Source organism: Falco peregrinus, chromosome 2 (assembly GCF_023634155.1).
Source record: "Falco peregrinus isolate bFalPer1 chromosome 2, bFalPer1.pri, whole genome shotgun sequence".
NCBI lineage: Eukaryota > Metazoa > Chordata > Aves > Falconiformes > Falconidae > Falco > Falco peregrinus.
The window spans coordinates 19,037,146-19,047,568 of record NC_073722.1 but is presented as its reverse complement, the minus strand read 5'-3'; positions in this window follow the sequence as shown (position 1 = coordinate 19,047,568).

The window sequence follows — 10,423 nt, the reverse complement described above, 5'->3', positions numbered from 1 at the left end:
CTATTGATAGTTTCCTGAAAATTTAAGTGATTTCTGTTCAGCTGTAGCCATATTCTATTTCTATTTGTTTTCTTCAGTTACCCTCTGACCAGTGTCTATTAGTGGCCATGTTTACAAGAAGCTCATATGAAAAAGGCAGCTGAAACTTCTGAAAAATAACACTTTAATGTACACAGGGAATACTTGTTAGAACTGCCTGGATTCAAAATTCAGGACCAGCAACACCGAGATGTGACTAATCAGATCAATTTAACATGTCAACCAGAAGCAACTATTTGGTAGCACTTGATATTTTAACTAGTTGATTTGAGATGCAATACAGTGTTTCCTTAAACAGCAGAAAAATCAGTAGAAGGATGTAAAACAAAAAAGCCAGAGGAAATCATGTTCTCTCAGCAAGTATTGCAACAGAAAATTAAAATCTCAGTTAAGATTCTTTGCAGATACATCAGCCTTGCCATAATTAAATGCAGTTGTCGCTTCATTTTAATACTTCTGATGCTGTTTCAGAAATCCAAATAAAAAATATCAAGAACAACATGATATGGAAAGTATTAGAGAAATTACAGGCAGATCTGCAACGCATTGAAGCCATCCTCTCGTTCAACTCATTCAAAATCAGAATGCATGACCATGTCATAATATCAAATGCAGTAAGGGACTTTATGGCTTCCAAAAAGTATTTGTGTAGATTAGAACATCTATAAATTGCACTGTGACACATTTCCAGATGTCCCCTTGATAAGCATACTGGATAGAAAAACTAAGAAATCTGAAAATTCTAGTTGGCATGCAGCTCCAAATCTGGAGGTACCTGTTGTAGAATAAACCTGTTTGCTTTGAATTAATTGTGATATTTGTTCGGAATTATTTTTCCCCCAGCTATATGGCATTACACGGTGTATTATAAATACCCTTGTTGCAGTAATGCACAGCTATACATTTTGAATAACAATAGCCTTCCCTGATATAATGGGAATTATTTTTTTAAAGGAAAAGAGAATACATGAAGTTTTGTAAATGCCTGTGAATATGAACCTCCTAGTCATCATCTTAAATGCAGGGACACATCCTTATGTGATATCTACAGATGGTCCATTTTATTATAATGATAGTTGTGAGGTTGCAAAAAATACAATGACAGTTTTATGCAAACTAATGGTGATGATGCACACAATGAAGCAAAGAATAGGATTCGTGGGAGCAACTGAGAATATAGTCCCAGAGCCATTCCCACTGCAAGGCATCTGTGCAAATTCTGTGACACTGTAGGTTCTCCTAGGTGTTGGATAGCATCTCAATCGCTCTTCCTAGTTTGTAAGATATATTTAAAATAAAGAATTTGTTTATAGATTTGGAGTTTGTTTTCCTCAAAAGTTCCCCCCCCCCCCCCCGATTTCTACATATTGGCATAAGGCTAATAATATGTTGAGTGCACATTTTTCTGCAGATAAAACCACAGGCAAACCAACCATCTGTTTTATGTTTGAGCAACTATGTCCCACACTGCAGTTCCTACCAACTCACCCATCTTCTCCTCACACTAACTTAATAGATAAATAGAGGTGAACAAATTTAAAGCCTTAAAGGTCCCTTATCTAATCAGTCTGTCTCATGCAGGTTGAGGACTCCGCCGGTATAGTTCTCTAGTCCATGTCCAGCCACTTTTGCATGTCATCACTCTCTGGCCATATTTCACCTGGCAGTCTGGACACAGAGCTTCTGATGTGGCATGGAAGCTCTCCTAACAGCACAAAACACTGCCACCCTCACCTTGGTGCTGACATTAGCAGGCATACACCAGGGGCATGAGGGCCATCTGCAGCATCGCTCACCAGTGCTGAGAGATCTGTGCCTGGTTGCCAGCGGTGACATTTCTGTTTCTAATCTAGCCACAGCTCCTGCTTTAGCAGGGGTGATGTCAGTCACAGCTGGCTCATCAGAGTGCCTCTGGGCTGAAACAGCAGCAGGTGCTCTGCTTGGCCTACTGTGTTCTGCAGGACTTTAACTGAAAACTGCCTTCTTGTTTGTCTTCCATAACAGACTAAACATATATTTTTCTGAGATCCACATTCCTGACATACACACATCCCAGCCCCCCCAGGAAATGTCTATAAATAAGCCATTGCCTGGCCTGTGGCTTCATCAAGCAGAAACCCCCTTCTCCATGGACTATGCTCCTTACTTACTGCTTCAGAACATGCCTGTGGATATACAACATGCTTTGACTTTTGGGTAGTACTCACCTTCTCCAGCACTCCGCAAAAAAGCCTTGGTCTTATTTTTCCTAATATCCTGATGTTCTTCTGCTTCATGCAAACCACAGATGTACCAGGCATCGCACAGGAACATTTTGCAGCCATCTTCGTCCAAGGTAAAAGGCAAAGGCCTGGCATAGACTCCTGGCATTGGTAGCTGAAGTCCAAGTTTTTGGGTGGATAGGGGCACCAGACACTTGGGCAAGGGGTGGGGAATTGCTCTTAAACAGCTACCTGGTAGCTGGCTGTCGAGGAAGCCCTGATCCCCAGCCGCCTGAGGAGAAGCCATTTTGCTGGGGTCCCACTTGTCACAGTGACAGGGGCTCTTGGCAGAGGGAGGCCTGACATGGCAGCACCAAGCAAGCTATTGCATCTGGCTTAAGTAAATTTCTGAATACCCTCCAGCTTTCAGGGATTCCCCAGCTAATCCAAAAGAGCGTTGTCACAGCTGAGTGCAGGAAGGTAATTATTTGTTGGTATGCTGAGGCCTTTGTGGGCCTGTACCTGGGTGGGACTGTGTGTGCCTGCTGGATTCTGCCTGCTGTTCGCTGAGGGCCTGGAGCCACTCACAGGGCCAGTTCCCTGTGTGCTTTTAGCTCAGGCTGTAGCAGGAGCTGGAGCTGCCATCTGGAGAGGTGGTGACAGACTGCCGGGGTGGAGGTCTGCACCCTGTGTGCTTGCTTGGGGTTAACGCACCCCCCAAGGCCAGCCACCCCCTCAGAGTCCGCAGAAGCTCTCACACAGCCTTTAAAATACTAAACATGCTTGCCAATGCCCACGCTCCACAGTAGCACACATACTTACATTGGCAGGGTGTATATGTAGTGATATATGCAATGTATTTACCTTGTGGTGCACTGCACAAAAGAGAAAGCCTCAGGCAGTGGTGGGAGAGCCAAGTTAAGAAAAGACAAAGTTTTCATGCTTTGCCAGGGTAGAAAAAGCCACTATCCCCCCCCCCAGCAACCCAATTTGGCCCATAGGTCTGAATTATCATTTTGCTACCTCAGTGTTGCTACAATATAAAAGCAAGGGAGGAGTTGGAATTTGACTTAAGATGGATGACAAATATTGCATACACCTACATCAATTAGTTGTCAACGACTCACCTCTCACAGTGTCTGGTATGGGTCTCAGGTTCTCCCACTTGTCTCAGCTACATTGGGCACCAGTTGCTGTAGTTAGAGTCCAACTCAGTTCACCTCACGCGGGGCACCAATTAGGGCAGCACAAACTTATCAGACTGATAAAGGCCTGATAACAAGGCTTTTACTGTCAGTCAGATTCTACTGTCCTTCCTCTAAAGGCCAAACCATACTACCTCTCTTCCACCCAACCCCCCTCTCCCACACTCCTCGGGGCTATTTAACTACTTAGTGGGAACGAGCAACAGCTGCACATCATCCATGTCAATCAACCCACTGCCTCGAGGCAAGGCCGAGCTGTATGTTATCAATGCTAATCAACACACTGCCTTCATTCCTTACAGGGAGGGTTCAAGATAGGAGAGCTGGAGGGCTTTCCTTCCTATGGTGCTTCCTGAGGCTTCTTGGTGTGCCTCACCTTAAGACTGAAATACAGCAATAAATAAGTTTCCATGAGATCTTACCCAAGTTTGGTTTCCTTCAGAGCAGCAAGCTCATGAAACTTTGCTATTTTTTGTGCATACTTCACATCTTGAAGCAAATGTATGTGGTTGCAGGCAGACTGGCAATGGTAATGTTTTACATGGCCTCTGGAAAGTGCACTTTAACAATTTAGATGTCTGGGATCATTCCAGTGCTCTTCTGAAATTTGCTGGCTTGTATTAAAAAATAATACACAATATAATTGCTATCCATTAAATATAAGTGCATTCTGGAATCAAAATAACTCATCCCTGGACTCAAACAGAGTTGTCTTTTTCATTCTGAGTAGTGCTTTGCATTTTTATGGTACCTATACATTTGTAGGAAATGAAACTGAGCCATTTATACTTTTCGAAGCATTTTAATTTTTGTTCAGTCAATCTTAAAAAAAAATCATTCATATGGTCGTTATTTGAACTTAGCTAGTTTTCTTAGGCATTCTAAGCCAGAAAATTTTTAACTTTGTACTTTAAATTAAACAAGTAATTGTCCTCTGCACTCTAGTCTGTATGTCATACTGTGATGGAAATATGAGCTATAAGTTTAATGATTGCACATTGGCCAAACACATTGGAAACAAAAATTACTTGAATTAAAACAGGCAATAGAAAGCATATTAAATATGTTTATCGTAACTGAGTCCTAAATGTACATCTGCAAAAATTTGCTCAGGTCCAGTAAATAAAATTTCACTCACAGAGATGTTTCCACCGTTTTCTACATTAGGAATATTCAACTTATGCAGGCTCTGTAAATTCCAGAAAGCTTTTAAAATTTCATGTTCTTTCATGTGGTCACAGTGGAGTCTCACCAAGCCAAAAGTCTGCAGTAATGCTACTCAAACACAAACACTTGAGAAACCGATGCCTCAGTTTTCACATAAATCAGCTTAGGATCCTGCATATTATTGACATTTCCTAAGAATTCAGAAAATTAAAAAAGATATTATAATTTATTTTATGACATATTACAGTGTGACATGAAGAGGGATTATTAATAATGTCTAAGGAAAAACTAAGATTGCAACAATTACAATATTAACTAAATAATGAGAAAGTGCTAAATTTTCATTAATTTTTTTAAAGTTTTAAGTTAATTTTGGATAGCAGATCTACTAACATCATGTGGATAGTTGCAGTTAAATGGATATTTTCAGACTGATATTTTAGTAAAAAAGGAGTAGGAGAATGATGTGTAAGCACCTTGGTTTAAGTATGTTGGGGAATGCATGGATATATTAGCAAAAAGAGAAAACAAAAGAATAACGGGTCCTTAGTTTAATACCAGTAGGTCTAAGAACCACTTCTAGTGACTAGATTAGTTTAAAGGAGTTTGAACTTCCGAATAAGCAGCAGATTAATTATTACACTCCTGTACTTGGTATGTCTCCAGCCTCGATTAAGTTGATTTGTATTGCAAGAATCTTACTGAGTTCAGTGCTTACTACATTGTGCATATAGGTATGCATTTGTCAGGTAAACAAACAACTGCACATAAGATGTATAAGAATTTCATGTGCAGTTCCATACTGAAGAGGCTGTAGTTATGAGCTGCATGCCAGAACAATTTACTTAGCCCATGGCTCACTCCCTTGTTATTTCAGGAAAAGTCCTATGCAAGAGCTTGGAGGCTTCTCATCTACAATATGCACAGAACACAATTATCCATGGGAATGTGAGTGGATAAAAATAGTGTCTTGTGCTTCTCATGAAGAAAAATAAGGCTAAGGAAGTTATTTGAGAGTTTGCTTAGGACTAGAAAAAAATCATACTGGCTTCATGAATGCAGGTAGTTGCATCTTAGTGTCAATAATCAAGCAAAAATTACCTGTCTTAAGCATGTTAGTCTGCCCCCATAGCAGAATTAGGCTTTGTCAAAAACAGACTGAGTAAAATTATAGTTTTTATTCAAGAAGGCATCCTGAGTTTGTTTTTGTTTTATTTTGAATTCTTGCTTCAGTTCTAATACGTGCCTATATTTTTAAACCCCTATTTCTGTTATATGTGTATGACAATGTATACTTTTTAAGATTGCAAAAGTTTATCCAACAGTTGTTATCCGTATTTGAAATTACTGTATATTATTGGGTTGTTTGGGTTTTAATTTTCAAAGCAATTAATTTGTAGACAATGTAAAGGCAGGGCTAAGTTGATCCACATCGAAACTGATATCTTTAAAACCCTGAAACTTTTAGAAATAATTCCTAAACCTGGAATTCTTATATAAGAAGAGTACTGATAAAATTTGTCAAGAGTTGTATGCTGCTGTAAATTTCAGAATGATTTTATTAAACCAAATTCACAAGATTGTCATATGATACTAGCACTTATGCCTTCTCTGCTGGCTTCTACTAAGGGTTGTCCCTATGTAGAGCCTTGAAGTACCTTCATGCTTCCACAGTCAGACCTCTGTGTCTGACTTGCAGTAAATACTTCCTGAAAGGCTGTTCACCACTAAGAACTGCTTCTCTTGGTTTGTACAAAAGGTTGTACAGACCTTACAGAAAGAAAGTTTCATCAGTATTTTGCTCATGCAATTGTGCACATGCTGGAAGTGATGTATGAACTAGCTGAACTTAAGCCTTTCCTCTAGGTCTTCCAATTGGAATACGCTCACAATGCCCTGCAGGCATTATAGGATGTACAGGATCTATAATCAAAATGAGTGAATTTTGATGTAGAATTGCCTCTTTCATTATTACAAATATTCAGGGTGGAAAAAAACCAGGATTAGAAATTCTATAAGGGGAAAAAGGACTTAAATAGTTTGAAGAATAACATCTGTGTTTATTTTTTATGAGAAAATATTTTTAATATATTTAATATACCTAATTTTTTAGGAATATTTGAGGAATAGTGTTTATTTTATTTTAATTGTATTTTAATATATAAATTTTCCTTCATACTGAATGCCAATATGATTTTCAGTAAAGATGATATACATGTAGTTCATTCACTGTGGTTTCCTGACACTGTCTGATCCTACCTAGGATTATTTGCAAATAATAGATGAAAAGAATGACAGAGTGGAGGTATTAAAAAGCTGGTTTGCATTCAAATGATAAAGGAACACTGAAGTTTGTTAAAGCTTCTTGTTGTGCTGTTGAGCATAGGAAAAGTACATGGAAAACACTTTCCATGGTTTTCAAATGTGTATTGTAATATAGGTCTTTTGATTTCATCATGGTTATGATATTTGATGTTTTTTACTACAAGCAGTTACAGGAGAATATCACTCTTCACTGAAAAAGAAAAAGTAAACATTTAATCCTCCAAGTTTTAAGAAAGGATTGAAAATATGAATAGGATTTCACCTTAAAGACCTGAAAATGGAAGGCAAATTAAAGTAAACAATATTTATTTTTATTTGAAATCATATTTTTGTTTAATACCATTCTCAGGGTTTTGTGTGATTTTGATTCATGGTTTGTGAAGAATTAGGGCTGGCAATTCCAATTTGCAAACTGACCCAGGGGACCAATTGCAATTTATTCCTTTTAATTCTGTTTAAGCCTCACTCTTTTTCCAGAAAGAAATCAAATTCACAATGTGGATTTGAGTGGGGAGAATGTATCCTACACTGCTTGCAAGTAAAAGCATATATGTATTTGATGGCTGGTTAAAGGAACAGTTTGTGCTGCCTCTGTCATTTATTACTGAAGTATAGCCATCCCAGGAGAGTAATTCCTGTTGCAATGGAGTAGCAAGGCGTATCAATGTTAAACAAATTTTTAGTACATGAAAGGAAAAATATACTAGGTTTGCTCTAGAACAGAGGAGGGACCTTTAGGCAGCAAGAATATAATAACTCAGGCTTGAATTTGGACATAACTTATCTATTCTTTCATGATGTGTCCTTTAAAAAAAGGCAAATAGTGGTGCCCTGATGAGGCATTTCATCTGAATGAGACCACAGTGTCCTCCAGTCTTCTGTAATAAAATTGGACTAGTATTGACTATCACAACTGGATAAAATTCACTGATAACACTTGAAAAGTTTTCATTCAGATGTCATCTTCAAATACCAACCAATTCAAACTTTCTTTACCTGCAAGGTATGCTGACATAAATGTGAGATAGGAAATTTCAACAAAAGGAATGGTGTTACTTTAGTATAAATTACTTACATTCTATTTTAGTTCATCTCCAGAAGCTGCAAACTCAGAAAATTCTAAATTTCCAAGTCTGAAAAGTAAAGAAATTCTGCCAATTAGATTTGCTGCAAGCCTTGAAAGTAAGAAAAAACTTCACAGGATCTACTGTCATGACTCAGTTGAAATCCATTAATACCTTGATGCCTGGTATTAGCAATTGTGCTCTCTATTGCCTAGGAAAGGAAAGAATTAGGACTAGTAGGTGGTAAAATGAAACAGGGGTTGTTTTTACTAGAGAGTTAGTGTGGTCTGTGCTCACCAGGACTTCATTAACACCAGCAAAAACTTTCAGAGTTGTTTCCCTCTTGCACTAAGTATGCATGGTGCTTCTGCTAGCACCAAGCACAGCACTGCAACACATCAGATGAGGAGGTGTACCTTGGAACAGGTAGCCAAGTGGTGGTCACAGCCTGTCCTCAAGCTGGCAGAGACAAGCATATATAAAATCAGGCTAAGGGAAAAGGGAGATGCACTACAGGGTGATTTATGAGGTAGCAGCCATTCTTCTCTGTTTTTCTTCATACAGCAGCTAGTAATTCTTGTCTTATTGGTAACGACAAGTAACCTTACTGGTTTATTTATAAGACTTTGATATACCCCACCTCCATACAGCATGCACACACACACACAAATACAGACATACACATATGCACAGTCCATGCCAAGATTTTGTGTTGATATCTCCACCAGACAAAAAGCATTAGGGTTGAATAAAATGAAATGAAAAATAGGGTAACAGGGGAAATACAAAACCAACAGTTCAGTATAGCTCAGTTTGTTATTTGGTATTGACAAAATAGACGTAATATATATGATTTTCAAATGCCTTAGTCATTCCCTATGGCTGTTACTTACTTTTTACTGAATGCAAATATAATTTTCATAGCTACCTACAATTCTGTATACCTAGCTGTATCCAAACATACTTGGAATGCATTATCAGGGTTCTCTTTAACATTTTATTCTTCCAAAATAAAAGGAAGAACTTAAACCAAGAATGTCATAGAGAGATGCTAAATGGTTGTTCTCAGTATCATGTACCACTGCCCAAAGGTTGTGATGCTGAAAAAGAAAACTGAAAAACAAAGTAACTGATGAGGCTGAAACTGAACTCCTGTTTCAGAATGCTTTTGTGTGGCTACAGACACTGCTATGATTTTCCTTATTTGTGTATTTAAACTATGAATGGGACTCTTTTCATTCCATCTGCCTACACTATCATTATTCTGCCCTTAACTATGATTAGATCATCAGTTTGTAATATTTGTCTTTAGATGTGACCCAATGACATTCTGCAGACTTATTTACGAGAATATTCAACAGTCTCTTGGCTTGCCTTCCTGAACATACGTACTTACCTGTGAAAAACTGTGACAGTTGGGTTTTTTTGTTCAGTATATTGATGTTCATATGCAAGCAATGTCTTAACTAAGAAGAGTATGAAAAATTATTCTCAATAATTAAAAGTTATTCTTGAGATTTGATCATATTTTATTTCAAGTTTCAATCCAAATGTTACTCAAGTGTTTCTTTGACAACCAGTTGGATTTTTAATTTTAATTCTTCTACATGCTGAGAAATAATTCATTAGGTAGTATTATTTGTATTATGAAAACAGTTCTTAGACATCAAGGAAACATTCTGAGAAGATAAACAGAAAAAATGGAATTGTTGCTTTTCTGTATTAATAAGGAAACTTACTGATTAGATAGTTCTTCCAGGATACTATCCTAATTGCTCTGAAAATACATAATTCCTAACATCAGTGAAGTAATTGTGTAAGGTGGATTCTGTCTTTTGATTACTGCTATCCCAGACAACAGTTTTCTAGCAATATGGCAATCAAATGCAAGATCTGTCTTGAAGGAGTAAACCACAAACAACAGAAGAGATAGGAGAGCTCTGTTTAAGACCAGACTGACTGACAGGCCCTTAGATTCCCAACTAATAGCAGACATCTGCGTAACAGATCTTTAAGTCTATTTGAGATGACAAAATGCCTACACTGTACCTTCTGGACCTGCCATGACAAAAAATATCCCACTAAACATAGGACTTTTCACTATGGGCTCTCATCATTGTGTTTCAAATGCTGTCTCCTGTAGGATGAGGGAGTGGCTATTCTACTACTCCCATCAGATGTGCTGTTCAGAACCAAACCAAGAGTATTATAAACAAATTTACACACACAGGAACTGCACCCATGCTGGTCCTTTCCTTCAGGCTTGGGGGTTTTGGTGGCTTTACGGGTTGCAAAAAACTTTATAGCATCTTCTTCATCTCAACTCATAGGAGCATAAAAATGACCCAGATGTACTGGGGAAGGGTGAGTGCATAAACAGGAAAAAGGGCTAGATGCTAGGAAGTTTTATGCATAAAACTAT